The sequence below is a fragment of the Corvus moneduloides genome, chromosome 11, assembly GCF_009650955.1.
Source record: "Corvus moneduloides isolate bCorMon1 chromosome 11, bCorMon1.pri, whole genome shotgun sequence".
In the NCBI taxonomy this organism is placed as follows: Eukaryota; Metazoa; Chordata; class Aves; order Passeriformes; family Corvidae; genus Corvus; species Corvus moneduloides.
The window spans coordinates 14,011,529-14,028,827 of NC_045486.1; the positions used below are offsets into that span (position 1 = coordinate 14,011,529).

At 36.6% G+C, this 17,299-nt stretch overlaps 1 protein-coding gene across 17 annotated transcripts in view; it reads left to right on the top strand.

The window, feature by feature from the left end:
* ERC2 (ELKS/RAB6-interacting/CAST family member 2) overlaps nt 1-17,299 on the top strand; it is a 430,969-nt gene that overhangs the window by 329,862 nt on the left and 83,808 nt on the right. The gene's annotated exons all lie outside the window — the stretch shown is intronic.

Here is a 17,299-nt window from a genome sequence, read left to right on the forward strand (position 1 = left end):
CTGCATTTTTATTTTCAGAAAAAAAACTCTTTCCACATGTAAGTGGTTACATATTTTTCATTTGTGTATGCCTTCTATATTTTGAAAAATTCATTAATAATCAACTGCACCATGAGTTTGGAGTATGGTGCAACAGCCCTGCAGGGTGTGGTGGTACATGATTTTTTACATAAAAGCTGCTCAGAAACAGACTTGACCAGCCGGAAGATCTGAAAGCCACAGACTGTTTTTACTTCAGAAGTAATGACAGTGGGTGTTCCAATTTTTTTTTTTTTTTTCTGAAACTATTATACTGGGTTTAGAAATCTTTGTTTCCTCATGGTTTCATCATATTTTATTTATTAAGTACCAAATACATGTTTGTTGAAGAAGAAGAATGTAGCACATGAAGCTTCCACCATCCTGGAGAATTTACAACGCAGCAACACATTGATGTCAGTAAACTCTGTCATTGTCCTGCTGACTTTTTGAGGACAAGATTTCACACCAGAACTTTTGGAGAGAATGTCAGCTATGCTGTTCTCATTTTCATGATTTTGACTCTCTTTGCAGTATCAATCAGAATGCAATGACCAAAATCTAAATATCACACACATTTGCTGTATTCTACTCTGAGTATGATAGAAAAGTCTTATCAATGTGTCTTTTTAATAAGTAGCCTCACTTGAGTTGCCTGATGGAACATAATCTGAAGAAAAAATTTATTAAGAATGAATTTTAGCACAAATATTTTTATGTGAAGGATAATCAAATCATCAGTCTCACCAAACAGGATCTAGCACAGACCATCATTCAGAGACCAGTTAGCTAATTGCTAATCCCAGTTGTTTCTTTTTTTTCCTTAATTTTATTGTGTGAGATCAAATGTAGGTATACATATGACACAGATGGCTTTTACTAGGATCCTGCAAACACCAATTAAAGCGTTTATCCCGTTGCCTAAGAACTCTACATTTTTTTAATATCATGATGGAATTTTTGAAACAGAGAGGGATCCATTGCCAGATTCTAAACCAACATGGAATAAATAAATCTAAAATCAAAAAGGATGCAAATATTCCAGAAATCAAGTGTGGGGGTGGTCTTCTAGAAAATAAAGCTCCCAAATCTATGAAAGCTGCACTGGTTATTGGCTTTGTTTCAAGACTACACTGTGGTTGGTCCAAATTGTGTGCCTTGACATTGGTCTTATAATGCAATTTTAGCAAGCTTCAGTATAAGAAAAATATTGTTTATCAGCCAATCACTTTTCCTTTGATTAAAAGCAATAGTTGGAATATAAAACCTCCAAATCGGCAGGATAGGTGTTTGACAAATTAATGTAATTTAATAAGATGGACTAACACTGGTTTAAAATGTTATTTACATATTGTTTTTCTACATTCTTCCCAGAAGTGGTGGGTAGAGCATGCAGAGTTTGCAAGAACAAATTAGTCTCTTGTCAAATGTTTCCAAGACTGATGGTCAGGTAGTTCCAACAGTGTAGTTTTTAAATGATGACAGATAAAGGCTTTGTGGCAAGGTGAAAACAAGTGCTGAGAATCAGAATGATTTATTCTGTGTCTTTGGGGGCTTTTTTAATAGTAGAAAAACTGCTTTCTTCTTCAGTGCCCAGTTTTATGTTGCATTATGATTTTCGCTCGAGACTCCATCTTTTGTGACACACTGCTCAAAGCCATGTCACGATACGGCTTTGACAAAGCATCACCAATGGTGAGTGCAGCCCTGGCTGCCAGTCACACGGGCCCTGAGCAGGTCAGCTCTGTCCTGAATATCCCGGGGCTGAATTCTTGTTTGCATTTCCTTTACAGAAAGCCTGCGGTTGTTATTACACCTGCTGGTGTTCAGTGTCACTGACCTCTCACCTAAAGCACGATCAGGTGCTCTTTTTTAACAGGCAATCTGGCATCCAGCCTACTTCAATTAGGTTCATTTGTCATGTACTCCTATCTGCCAGCAAGCAAACTGGGGAAAAAGAGGTCAAAGTAGGGATTTTTCAAATGTAAATGTTTCCTGCAAGCTGCTGTTGAAACTTAGACATGTCATTCAAAATGCGTGTTGCTGCCTGCCCGCTCGCTCAGCAGACGAATTGTCTTTTAGGAGGGCTTGCTTTTCTCAGTGTCTTTGCAAGTGTTGTCTGGGGTTGTTGCATGCATATTCCTATTGCCAAGTATTGTTGCAGGCAATAAATAAATCACTGTATTTAAAGCATATTTCACCCAGATGCTGCTTTGAAATACCGAATGAAAATTCGGGGGGTGAGGGGGAAGTTTTAAACCACTAACAGGAAGTGGGGTCATGCAAAAGTATCCCAGTGTCTTGTTACAACCAGTGCTGTTTTTATATGGGATGTGTTCAAATTTATATTACGGTATGGTATTAAATCTGCATTTTAACTTTTAAAAATTTTGTCCCCTGTTATGGTTTGGGGTTTTTTTACTTGGTTTTGGTCTTTGGCTTTTAGGTTTCTTTTGCTAATTTAGTCCCTAGGGCCACCACATGAGTAACATAGTAGGCATTTCTGGTACTAGATGATCTTTTAAAACTTAGTGATAGTTAATGTCCTGAAGAATTTTGTGGATTCTGTGAAATTACTAAATGTTTCAATGCCTGTGACAACACTACAGCTTGTATAAGGTAGTGGTCCTTGAATCAAAATTACTGCAGGAAGACGCTGCTATCCCCAGGAACTGAAGTGAAGCATGATGAGGTAGCAGAAAATATTCTTACTGCCTTAGAGAATAATAATTTCTTTTTGGTTTTGCCATTCTTATACAGGAACTGCAACTTCATCAAAGAGCTATACAGTTGTGCTTGGATCAAGATTTAGCAATTTTGGCTAAATAATGTGCTGGCTTTTTTGTTCTGCTTTTTCGTTCCCACTGCTTGTAGTGGGGAGTAAGGGTTTGGCCTGGTGAGATGGGAGTGAGAAGGAAGAGATTGGTTGTGAAGTTGGGAATTGGCTTTCTGGGACTGCAGGTTGAGAATAAGAGCCTTCTCCAAACCTGTGATTTTTGTATGTGATTAAGAGACACACCTGCAGTCCTGAGTGTGTTTTCAGCAGGGGGAAGTAGGAAGGAGCTGGAGAACTGGGTTAGTTTTAGCACAAGGGCAGGGCGTAGTTTGTTTTGGCAGGATTGAAGTTCTGAGATAGAGTGAAAAGGTGAATGGCAAAACAGGTTATTTGGGTTGTGTCCAATGAAAGGGGTAGGTAAACTGTGTGCTAAGAGCATTAGGGGTAGAATTAGGATACAGGGAGAACAGCAAAGGACTGAGAAATAGAAAAATAGTCATAATTTCTATCAACTCTTCAAGTTAGTCCTTGGTGGATTTCCCCCATTATTCTTTTGAATTCCTTTTGTTTCCATTTTCTCTTCTTTTCCTTTTCTCATGTTCTTTTCTCCTTATCTTTGGATCATCTCACTTGAAAATACAATTTATTTATTGTGTCTTTGCTATACTTCATAATCTGCATTCCTACCCCGTATCAAACTTATTTTCTCCCAGTTAAAAGCATGACTATTGCAACCTCAGGTATTCAGTTATTAATTTGAGGAAATATATGTAAAATAGATAATCTACCTTTTGCTTCTATTTCCTTATTTCATAATTTAACTTTTCTAATAGTTTGTTTTAATTAATTTGGTTAGATTCCCCAAATAGTCAAATTACCATTATTTGTAATTTACTTTTGCAGGTCTGTAAAATGAACAACACAGAGCTGAAACCTCAAAGCAGGAAAGGATAGGGAGGTGAGGTCTAGAACACAAAGGAGGAGGAGGTTTTCCTCCTGCCTTTGGTCTGTGTAGTGCTAAAGCAACTTCTGTTTTGATGATTACTTCAGGCTATGAATGTGAAAGCCCCTGCAGAAAACTGACTTTCAGAATAGAAAACAGTTGTTTTATTCATCACTAAAGGTAATAACTGACACACATAAACTGTCTGCTACTCTAGGTGAGTCACTATGCAAAAGTTTTAATACAAAATAAACTGCCTGGGATTTAGTATGGATGGAGATGTACCATACACATCATCTTGCCAGCCCAAAGAAGGATCTTCTGAAAGGGTCTTCCAATAGAGTTAGACAATTTATATTGATTATGTTACTACAATAAAGCACAACAAAAACTATGTAGGCAGTAAGAAATACTCATAATTGGCACAGTGACTTAAATGATCTTCAATCACATACAGGACAGAGCATAGAGAAAAAAGTAGCTGAAGAACAGGTCAAATTTTAAGTAAAAAAACCCACAGCTAACTATTGAACCAGTAGTATTGTAACTGATATTGTTTGTTTCAGATACTTTTATTTGCTTTCGTGAGCTACCAATATCACATGGACAGTGAGAACTTTGCTTCTTTCTTTGTGGCTTTTTGTCTGTTCTCACAAAAGCTCTACTCCCTCAGAAAAGACAAAAAAATTGTTCTTTTGTTCTCCACATCTAACTGAAACTATACTGGAAAAAACATCTTATCTGATTTTTCTTCTTGTCAGATATCTAAATTCAATGAGTTAGGCAGGCTGCATTGGGTTTTGAATTTGTTTATTTTCTTAAGAATTATCCATTAATGGATGGAGAATTCTGACATATATAATGGATTTAGAAATACACATGTACAATGCAGTTAGATATAGAACATAAAATACAACAGATAATAAGATTAGAGATTTGCTTTTATTACTTAATGAGTTTTTGAATTGACCCCCCCCCAACTTTTCAAAGTTAATAATACCCTGTCTTCTGTTTTCCACTTGGTGAGAGGTAGAATAAAGAGCTTGAAAAGTCTTCACAGAATTTAACTAATTCTAGATAATTTTCAGGCACTAAGGAGTGATCAGGACAGGTGTAGGAAGTTGTATAGAAGATAAAGTCAATTGCTTTTTCCCTCAGTGTGGATGGAGCATCATTGACACTATGGTTTTCATTTCTAAGAGCCAGGGCCTGGTCTGCCAGCTGCCTTCTCTGCTGGTCTCTCCACTCTACAAAGACAGTCAAGGGCTGCTGCTTGGCAGACTTTCAAGTCCACTCCAAATGCAGTTTAGTCCTAGGAATCCATCCTACTGTTCTCCCTCCAAACAAGCAGATGCATCCTAATTTCTGTTTGTCTATTTTCCTGTAGAACATGAAGAAGAGATTTTAGAAAGAATCTGAAAATGGAGAGTGCACAGATTTACTCTAAAGAAATCAGGAATGACTCAAGATTTTGGGTGTGTGGTAGAGAAAGAATTTTGGATCCTTATTGCCAGTTTCCAAGGCAACTGCTGAAGTCAGTCATGAACACTTGTACTCACTTCAGCAATTTCTGGCAGAGACAGTGTTATATTGTATAGGACAGCTTGTATGATATCCAAAACAGGACAATAATTTGGAAACAATAGAAGAATTTGGCACTTATTAATCTGTAGGGTGTGCACATAGTTTAGATAACTTTACGATGTGAAATCTCTGTGCTTAGAGTCAATAATCAAAAGCTTTACAGATTTAGCAGAAAGAATTCCATTTTAAAACAAAATTAACATGTCATAAAAAAAATCTCAACATGAACCTGGAATGCAGTATGATGTAGTGCACCAAGGCTTACATGTCCAAATCCTTTTTTGTCCCCTTTTCTGAACACAAAGGCCAGTGCACACATGCAGATTGAAAAAATGAATCAAATGTAAGTTAAGCATCAGTATGTTTGGTGCAGGTGATTTCACATCTCTATTTGAAATATATTGATTTCCTTAAATTACTGTGACATGGTCATTTACATTTATTATAATGTTGTTTTTACAAACTGTCATTGACAGCAGATGAAGGGATCTCATGCTTATGTAAGTACTTATATATTCTTTTGATAGCTACTTTCTTGCCACTTGACAGCTACTAAATTTCCCTTCTGATTTTCTTAGAATTGTGCACAATTTGCATTACTGTGGTGTAAGAGCTGTATCATGGTAAAGAACATGACCAAAATGCCCATACACCATCAAAGAATTCCCAATGCTAAAAAACTGTGAGAGGGTTTGATTCACCAGATTTAAACTGTCTTTATGTCCAGGCAGAAATCAGCTCTCCCGGATTCCAGATCAGGTCTGTAGTGTTTTCCCAAGGGTTTGCCACTTAGTAAAAAGGCAGCTTGTTGTGCAGAAGTCTTAAAAGTATAAACTCAGCTATTTTGGTTTTGTGGTTAGGACACTGCTGTTTATTGAGTTTCCAGGTAAGAATCTGGTAGGTTATCTAGCACTCAATAAATTACAATATGGCCATTGAGCTAAAAAACCCCCAAGATACCTGCAGTGTCATCACTAGGAATTAATCAACTGATCAATCTGCTTATTTAAAACAATAATTCAAAAACTATGAGATGCCTTGTAGCACGACTTCCTGGTTCTATAAGGGCATTTTTGCATTTGCTTCCTATTTACAACAACTTCAAAGAAAACACATTAACTGCCTGCACATATATGCTATGATTTGTTGGGTTATTTTTATATTTGCAAGCACACTCTAAGTCTAAGTTGTAAATATATTGTACTAATTAGATTAGCAATTTTCTCATTATTTTGTTTTCTGAAAGCTTGAAAATTTGACATACATTGAAAAATAAATATATTAACATTTGAGGTTGAAAGAATGCATGTCATGGCTCTTTCTTTAGTGATTAAGATTTATTTTTAATGGACTATTTTATTATCCTGACATATTCAAGGAAGTCCAGATCTGAATTCCTTTGGCCGGTTGGCTTGACTCTCCTTCCACGGAGCAGTGGTGCCAATTTTTTTTATTCATTCTTATTTACACAGAGTGACTGGAAGCTTTCAGAGTCAATCATTCCAATCACTCATACCTGAGCTGAACCCACATGAATGCAAATCCATCTGGCATTTACCCATCCCGTTTAATTTGCATTTTGAGCTGTATGGGTTGCATGTTTCTTGCAGGCGTAGTCAAATAGTGTTTATTATTTTGTGAGACCAGCTTGACCAGCAGCATCCTCTGTGAGGCAGGGAAAGAAGGAAGGGCTTATAAAGGACACACTCAGCAGCAATACCCCAACTGCTGTTCCTCCAGGGGTTAGGCAGAGCATGTGTGTGCTGGAATAGGTGCTCCTGAATGTCCCTTTAGCTGCCTGTGTGGTGCGAGGGCCAGGGTGATGAGGCAGAGCGTGCCAGTGTTCCCCCCAAAGGATCGAGTTGTTCGTATTGGCAGGAAGTTTTACTTACCAAAGTGGTTAGCAACTGGCAAAGTGAGCACATCCAGGTCTGAGGCGTTCCTCACACACATTTCTTCATGGGAATTTCTCGTGTTAACAAAGGTACAGTATGCAGCGTGCTTAATATTCTGTTTTATTTATCAAGGCAAAGAAACAACTGTATGAGGAAGGTCAATATACAGTAAAAGTTGTGTTAGGTTGAAGGTTGGTTTGTTGGTCTTTGTGGTTTGTTGTTTAAATCTTCAGAGATTTTATGTATTAGCAGTTATTTCCTGGAAGCTGTAGGAATGATGTGAAATCCTAGAAGGATTTTCACTTTTCATTTTCCCTATCTTCCTTTGAGAGGAGAATGGTACTTGGCCTCCTAAAATTAATTCATTCCTTAGTTGTAAATTTTATATAACTTTTGAAGACTTTAATATTTTGCAGGTATTAAAGAAAATGTGTGACTATGATTTAAAGAGTACACAGATCTCATTCATATAAAAACTGAATAAAATTAGATCAATTGAAGTGTTATGTTTACAAAACTTTCACTTTCTTCTCGTCTGAACCAAATAAAAAACTACAGATGATCCTTGTTTAAGGTAGCATGTCCAAGAAATTCCCTCCTTTCTCTCATGGACATGACATCTCAATGCACTATCCTACCATTAAAGTGATTTGTTTTCACTACTGCATTTGATCTAGAACATTATTTTTACTGAAACTGCTATGTTTTAAATCTTTTTCCTAAAGGGACATGTTTCTCCAAGTAATTCACTGAACAATACTGAACCTATTGAAAAACCCCAAACCACACAAAACTGTTGTCAGTCAAAACAAAGAAACACCAAATAGCAGTTTAAAGGTAGGAAACAATAGTTTATTTAAAAATTATTTTTTTGTTAATATTATTGTCAATGTTAAGACACACCATGCTTTGTCTTAAAGGTTTTTGATGGGGCACTGATGGATTTAGTAGTTTGTGATCACTCTGACAGGCTGGCTGCTGACAGACCATCCCTGTGGTTATCTGGAGATCAAGGTGCATCAGCTGGAGAACAAGGTCTTGTCTTGGCTCCCAGCCATCCTTCTGGAGAAGGGAGCACAAGGCTTTGAAAGAATGTTCCAGCTACCTCCAGCCTTTCACTTCAGTCACAAGCTTTGCTGTGTGTGAAGTTTAAGGGCAGATGAGTTATTTCCACAACAAGGCTCCTGTGTTAGCAGGTTTTAAGGCTGGCTCCGTGTTCTGCTATCACTGTTTTCTCAGGAGGATGACAGCAGCTGTTCTTTGATTGAAACATGAAGAAAGACGTGCTGAAGTCAGATAAGCATCACTGCTAAAGCAGCTTTACCTCCCAATTTGCTGGTCTTTGTAACATGGCTGCTAATAAGGGATGCTGAAATTGAGCTTTGTACTTGATTTAAATTAAAATCTTACAAGTCATGTAAATCTAAAGAAATTTTTCTTCACGTAGCTCTGCTTCTTGAGAAAAAATACACCCATGTCATTGTAAAATAAAAGGCACAGAATAAGGGGACATCATCTGACCCTTGCTAGTAGTTAGTAGTTCTGTAGATTTTTTTCTAGTCATTCCTTATGATTATGATTTGCCTTTTTGATGTTTTGTTGTTTGTTTGGGTTTTTTGTTTTTGTTTTTGGTTTTTTTTTTTTTTTTTTGGGTATTTGAAGTGATTTGTGGTTGGCCAGCAGTAGTTTCTTTTATCTTCATTTCCAAAGCTGCACTTGTAAGACCACATTCAGCAGCAGATTAATTCTCTTAACTGTGGTTCAGTTTTCAGAATTGCTGCCAAGGCAGCTTCTTTCACAGGCCATTTTGTAATTTGTGGTACTTGTAATTAACAATTACTTATAGCAAGTTTGCGTCTGTGTTCCCCACAATGGGAAGTAAGCCTTACTGATGTAAAATACTGATGAAGATAAGGAACACGAAAATTTACTGGAAACTTTCTGTCTCTTAATTTTAAATGCTTTGAAGTAGAGTGGACAAATAATCTCTAGGTGATATGATCCCAAATGCTCTGGCAGATACTGAAGATTTTTAGGATATAAGTAGGGCTAAGGAAATGGTCAGATCTGGTTTCTTCTGATCTCATTTGATTTTTGGTTATGCACAATGATGAATGGCATTCTTTTAAAAATGCTTCTAGTGTCTGCTTAAATCCACTGGATGTCATTTAAATTGCATTAAGAATAAATGGGTCTGGTAAGGTGTATTTCCAAACAATACATCACGTGAGAAACTAATCTCCCAGCTTTTTAATGACTTTAAAAAATATGTATCATTGCCAAATTTTCTTGCCATGACATTGAACCAGTAAATTTTTCAGTTCATCTCTAGACCAGGTTTTGCCACATTTGAAATTGTGTTTCAGCTTTAATTCAACACGTAAAAACATTTTCAAAATAACAAAACTTTATATTCAGTTGCAGTCAAAAAAACCAACCAAACAAAAAACCAACTTGTTTGCCTTAGGGTTTTGTTTCTCTCCATGATGATCTGTTTCTAATTTTTTTATTGCAATTGAAATAAGAAATATATAACTTTTTGGTGTTTTAAATTTGCAGTACACTCAAGAATGTGAGTAGCTGCACAGAGTGAACAACAAATCTCAAGCAAGCATCCTACTCTAGGCTCTTCCTTCTGCTCCTTTCTGGGGCTCCCAGAGCCTGTTATCTTTAAACTTTAAAAAATGAAGAGGCTTTAAGGGGAATGAAAAGAAGGAGTGAACTAGAGCCCCCATAGTGGGAAAGTCCTGAGGTGTTTGGTGAAAAACCGTGAGACAAAAAAAGGAAAGCAAAGAATTTACAATGAATTTAGAGGACATAAAGAAATTGTGCTCTATTTTAAATCCTTTAAAATTTTAATAAGACTTTAGTTCATTTTTGAGACACTCCAGTGTCACTTCCAACCAATTAGCGTCATGAGAAGCAATTAGAACATCCCTGTTTGCAAAGAGATTTTCAGACTTTTTCAGACTTCTGCATTGTTTTTAAGGAGACAGACTCTAAACTATTTAGGTATAGCTACACTCACTGTATCCATTATCACTATTTCTTTTCTCTTATGTATTAGTGAATGTAAACCAAGACATTTTTAGCCTCCCTGGTTTTCATTCAGTTTTTCAAACAAAGTGGTAGTGACTAAACAGCTCTATCAGCCTCTCAAGGAGGCCAATTTAAGCATTGGCAACTTGCCATAAACATAAAAATACTATTTATTTATTTACTAGGTGGGGGGCTAAGATGGAGCAAGTGCCTCTTTTTGTTTTCTTAAACAAAAATGAAATTTGAATTAGTTTGAATCTTCTTCAGTAATAAACAAATATCTTCCAAATTTGTAATTTAACTATATAATAGCAATAATTAAAGGTGTTGAAAGGAGATTGCTAGGTGGAGTACCTAAATCCATTGTATTGTGGAAAGCAGGTCTCAATTTTTTAAATTACATTATATTTCTATCCAAGTGAGTAAAAAATCCCATTATTTTGTTTGCATATTTTAGTGTAAAAAGCAATTCACACTATTATTGATAGAACTCCCACCTTGTTTTAAGAAATATCTGGGTTTTTTTGCTATTTCCAAAGTTGAGTCAGCCTTAGAATTTAAGGTTGAAATTCCATTTTGAAATTTTGTCTATGTAACTTTGCCACCCAGTGTAGGACCATGCCCCTGCTTTGCTCCTAGGTGTGATACCAGTCTTGAAAGGCTCTGTTTTCAAGTCTTTGTTGCATATATGGCTGGGTAGCATTTTCTGGTGGGACTTCACTTCATGGGGATAAAAGTAATCCATCTCAATTTCTGAAAGCAGTTTGCAAAACTTCCCACCTGATTTCTGAATCCAGCCCATCAACTGCATACTTGGATTGACACCTGGTAATCATTTTGTCATACTATGAATTAAAAAGCTGACACCTCAGTTGGTCTCTGGTTTTTATTTTCCGAGCTATAAATAATAGTGGTGCTTTAAAAAAAAAAATTATTCTCAGTAGCATTGATACCAGATTCATTTGCTTTCCCTCTATTTGCTTTTTCCCTGGTCGAAAATATTTGTGTCTTAAACTGTGAAAATAGAAGTCCATGGAATCAAAGTGATATTTTCATGCTAGTAGGATCATCTATGATGTTCATCTTTCAGCATAATTTTTAAGCAGTATGGTGCTTCCTTTGAAACACAAATCAGGGATTTTTGATGATTTAACAAAGAGCACAGTATGGAGGAGTGACTGAGAACAAACTTAGAAGCAGATGTGCGTCAGAATACAAGAAACCTTATGCATCATGGATAAGTTATAACAGGGATCCTTAGAGGAAAGTGATACACTGTTGATTTTAGGGTTTAGGAAAAGCATCCTGCTGGATTTTATCATTAGGAATTGATACAGCTGCACAGTCTGTGAACTCCCTATTCTGTTGGAATAAGCAAGACATCTGTAAGTATTACCTGGAGCCCACTTTCCCAGGTAGCCTCTGCCATGGGTAACTGCACTATTCCCATAGGATCAATCTTAATGAAATGGAACTGATATTTCATTGTGTTTCTTGGAGCAAGGAAAGATGCTTACTGTGTGCTTTTTTGTACTGCCTGAAATAAAGACCACAGAAAAATTCCCCCTAGGTGGAGTGAAGGACAACAGTTTGTTCTTCCAGCAAGTTACTAATTTCTGTCTTCTTATTGGAACAGGAATTTAGGTAATTCTCAAGGTTAATGCTCACAAACTGTGATTCCATAATGAATGCAGAATTTAATGCAGGATTTCAAGGATTTCTTGCCTTATGGAGACAAAATTTTGTGACAGTAGAGAAGCGAGTTGTCCCAGGATGTACATCCCGTTGCAAAGCTGTGCTGCTTCTGGTGGTGATGGTCGAACATTCAGGTGTAGGTTAACACCTTAATAAAAGCAAGGTATTACATTATGTTACATAGATGTGCCTTTGGCTCAGAGTGGAAGCTGGGGTTGGTATTTTGTTCTAGAAGCAGGCATAGATAGTTTTGGGGGGAAGATTGTTTCTGGGGAATTAGAGCTCCGTGCTTATAGACCTACAGCAGCATGAGCCCTGACTGGAAATCTCCAAACTGCATTCTAGGGGACACTACATCTGCTGTGCTGACTACGAGAGTCACAGATAAAGATAAAAGTTTGATGCTTCCTAGTGAGTAAAAAAATGCTGCCTATATAGTTTAAGTGATGGTAAAACAGCACCGGGGTTATACAGTGCTGTGAAGGATGCACGGGATGAGAGAGACATCTGGTCTGACCAGGCAGAATTCAAGCCAGCTCCTTTTTATGCCAGTATATTGCTTTACTCATTGTGAAATCATGATGATAACACTGCTTCTGAAAAAAGAATATGTTAGGTTGTTTGCTGTCATAGGAGGTGTGTCACCATTTTCAGCTTATCTTCAAATTACCACATTTTTCAGGGAAGTATTGCTCTTTAGGGTCAAATCTAATTTAGGCAGTCATTTTCTTGATATTCTGCTTCACTTAAAAGTCTCCATTGTATTTTTTGCTGGAGTCAGTATGTTTTAGTTTTCTTCCTAAACTATTGAATCACATTGCTAGCTTTATTTAACTTTTGTTGATTTTACCCAAAATGAAGTGTGGCTTGAAGTGTCTTGGTTCATGTATACGTTGTTTAAAGGATGGGTGGATACCCGTCTGGATGACAGATGTTACGAAGATAAACTACTGTCATATGCCCTAATATTGTTCCTGAAGATGATTTATCAAGTGATTAGCAGAGCTGTCAGAATTAGCTTATATTTAGTTCCTCTAGAAAGCCTTTTTTTAGCCACTGACTTGTCTTTCTTTAATTCTTTCTTAATTAATTTAACCCTCTCCTCTTCTTGTGGGGAGACAACGTAGAGAGCTCTGCTTCCCAGGAGGTAGATTTTGAGGCATATTTTTTTACCTTTAAAGAACAGTAATGAGAAAAATGTCAGTGCAAAGGATTTTCTAAAGTAAAATTAGAAATAATTCATTACAGAAGACATGAAATTATATTTTTGGTTACATTGAGCTGTAGATATATTTTCTTGGAAATACTTGCTTTTTAATGATTAAAGATATGGTTGGCTATTTGGTTGGTTTGTGCTATTTCATGTGGAACTTTAACTAGCCTGAATTGAAAAAAAGCTGATAACTGGATTCCTGATTTGAAGTTTGTCTTGGAAATATCATGTTTTCTGTATTACTGTCAATAATTACTTGGACATATGATCTGTGTTAATGCAGAAAGGTGACTTATATTTTCAGATATGTATTTGTTAATTTGAAAGAAAAATTGGCACAATTTAAAGAAAATTGAGCTCTTGATATATTGTTTTAATGGTTAAACCTTATATACTTGTTCTGGAGGAAGGATACGAATGGAAGTAGATTTTTAGAGACAAAACTAAACAGGAATTTGTGAACAAAATTGGATTTTTTTTTTACTTTTTGCAATTCATTTTGTTTCTGAGTTTCTACACAGACATGCAAAAGTGATAGGTTTAACTGAGAGTCTAAGAGAAGCTTTGGAAAATGAATGAATGCCTCTTCCTTCCAATGACAGATTATAAAGGTGGTTTAATCTTACACTGTGGGTGAGTGTTCTCCTGGCAGGTTCTCATGTGGACAGATTAGACATCCATCTGAGACACTGTTATCGTATTGATTCCTTCCCTTGGAAGAATGCAGGCTTTTACGTGTTTCAGAGATGATTCCAAGTGGCTTGCTGAGATTACATCTTGCATGTGAATTTTAGCTGGGATTGTGTTACATGGGAGTGACAATTTTTGACAGGCAAGGTTCAGGTGGTGCTGCAGGAAAGTAGCGCAGCTTAAGGGGAAAAGCTGACATGCACACATGTAAGAAGCAGCTCCAGGGAATTCCTCAGATAAAGTTCTTGAATAGTGCACGTGTACGTAGCGAGTAATATCCAAATAATTACTGCTGATTTATGTTCTCAGAGAACAGGCAGTTGTACATAAACCATCCTCATGTCAGGGCGCTTCACAACCAAGTGGCAGCTCAAATCACTTTTAAAGGCATGTTCATCGAAGGAAAAAGGGGAATAAATGTTTCCTGAGCCAAACTTGATTAATGCTCTGGAGTGCTGTGGCACTTGGTCCTATTCAGACAGATTTCATGGATAAATCAAAATTTTACATAAAACTTAGCAATTAATATTTTGTATAAATTTTCCACTATATGGTAGCATAAATAGATTTTTACTTAAGGTGACATTCCTGCTTGAAGCAGTGCTGACTTCAGAGTTAGATCAGGCTTGTTTGGACTGAGATATTTTACCAAGACCTCAGAGTATATGGTCAGTGAAATTTGTAGACACGTACAGACGGCTAGTACAGAAATAAGAATACTTTTTGCATTTGTCTATCTGCCTTTCATGCAAGCAAAGGTGAAGCAAAGATTCAGAGATCATAATAAAGTACCAGATGTAACTGAAAAGTCTTTGCTGGCATCACAAGTTAAATTTAAATGAGCCTTCTCAGCAGGAGAACTTGGAGCTTGTATCAAAGAGACTTTAGTTCATCAGCAGTCAGTCAGGAACAGGGAATTTAAGAATCACTCTTACCTGTATATCTTGCATATCTACAGATCATTAAATACCCTTTTTCTATGTGAGATTGAGCTGCTGTGAAGGGAATTTTGCACATAACTTCCTGGTGACGCCACGAGTGCCAGTACACTTTGGGATGTGAATTTATTAGAGAAGTCAGAAGAACCCTGTGAATGAACCTCTTTGCTCTCTTAGCAAGCCCTGAATTTTATCTTCTCTGCTTCGATTTGTCTCTTTAGATTTCTAATAATACTGTACTGGCCAGCTATAGAGTACTACTGAGTGTCTGTTAGGACCTCAGATCATAGATGATAGTAACTAATTCAGTGTTATCCAGCTCTTAGGCTACAGTAATTTTGCAGTTATTGTTAACTGGAATCTGTTACCTAAAGAGGAGCTTTACATTCCTTTATCAATAGCCTGCCTTGTCCATTTTCCTACCTTCATAACATAGAAATCAAAGGAACTTGAAAACTTCCTTAATATTTATAGGAGAGAAAAACATTCTAATTAATATTAATTTGGTATTTTATAGCCATGTGATATGAACAACCAAAAAATTCCTCTCAGAAGGCAGCAATTATGCATGAAAAAGGAGAGATGGAACAGTGTATATGGGAAATACAAAATGTGAAAGCTGGTCTAAGTGTACTGGTGCTTCTGTGAAGGATGCTCCTGCCCTTTCCCTGACTCTTGGGACCTTTTTGCCATTATTAGTACTCATGCTCAGCCTACAGATTTGGCTGAACACTAACACCCTTACCAAAAAAATAAAAAGATTGCTTTGTTGAATCAGGGAGTTTATCCAGCTCACCAGCTGCCAAACATATATTGAAGCCAAAAAAGGTCAATGATGGGAACTGCAGTCTGTGCCTGGGAGGCTCGGGGAGAGGGGACATAGGAAGGCAGGATGTCCACTTTTAGCAGAAGAGCCAACAAACTGAAGGCAATTATAAAATTCTGTCCACTGGCATCCAGTGAAATGTTCAGAGTTACTGCATGTTTGTGCTGGTTTAGGAAGATGCTGCTAAAACAAACAAAGAATAGTCCAAGGAGTGTGGACTACTGATGTGTTCAACCAATCAGAGGCTTTTGCTTCCTCTAAACAATTCACTAACATGAGGTCTTTGCATTTTACCTACATAACCCATCCTTTAAAGGTCAAATACAAATTCACCCTGTCATGTCTTTACTGATTCAGCATAACAAAAATGGATTTTTCCCATCATTGCCAGCTGTAAATCATTCAGACTAGTCTTTCTCTGAATAGATAGATTTCAGTTGTCATTTCTTATACATAGCACTTAAAAAGTTATTTCTAACCAGAAGTTGAACTTCAGTAACAAAGTGCCTATTCATAAGACATGATATTTCCTGGATATCAGAAGGGTATCTGCAATAGCCTTTTATCAAAGAAAAGATAAGATTCCTCCTTTCCCTGTGACTGAGCCAACCCCAGCAAGGAGCAAAAAAGGGGGTTCTGTAAGAGAGTTTTGTCTCCTGTTCCAGGTAGTTAAGTCAATTGCTTTTCAGTTGGCATTAATAAAACATTTCTTTCACTGGTAGATTAATCCCTGGCAACAGATGTCTTTACGTAGAAATGCATTAAATATTTTTAAGTTTAAATGTATTAAAGATGCTTACACTTGAACTAGGATTGGATTTAAATATCCATTATTTTAAACACAGAGAAACTTTTCAGTTTGTCACAATCATAAATACGTACAGGCTTTTCAGGGGAAAGTGAGCAACACAATGGGTGAAGTCAAAGTAGAGGGAAATAGAATTAGTTCTACATAACGGGCCATTCCAATTGTAGAAAAGAGGATTTGAAACTTAAACAAGCCAAAAAAATATAAATAAGTGACGGGCATTGATCCGCTGTAATTTACATTTCAAAAGGTGACCTATACTTTAAAGCCTTGGTCCTGCAGAACTCAATAAAAACAATAGAAGTCACAGCAAACTCCCTGGCTTGCCATGACAATCCTCTAGCATGGAAGAGAAAAAGACATCTGAGATGATGCAAACTGAGAAGTGCCTCATTACAACACTGAATTTTGTAGGTCTTCCAAATAACAAAAAATATTTTAGGAAAAAATACAGTTTACACAGATTTCTTTATTTACTGATTCTTTTATCTTAATATGACAGAATTTAGTCTGATGTTAGAGGTTTAAAAATAGTCTTGAAAATTACAGTTAAATTGCTTTGCTTAGATGTGTGAAACCCACACTCAACTTATGGTATTTGGCAAGTCTGTAGGCATGAATTTTACATGAGCTTATTTCATGTGTTCTTACAAGAGAATGACCAAATGGTTGTTGTGGTTTTCTTTTAAAGTGGTTTGATGTAGTCATTGTTTGCTTATTAACGAATCTTTCCCCAATGCTTATCTTAGTCATTTATGCATATTGCATGAATGAACAACTGTTTCTAACGGGGAGTGTCTGTAAGGAATGCAACAGAGACAGAATTTTTTTGGGGAAAAAAACCCCACAATATAGAAGGTCAGCAGAATGTAGT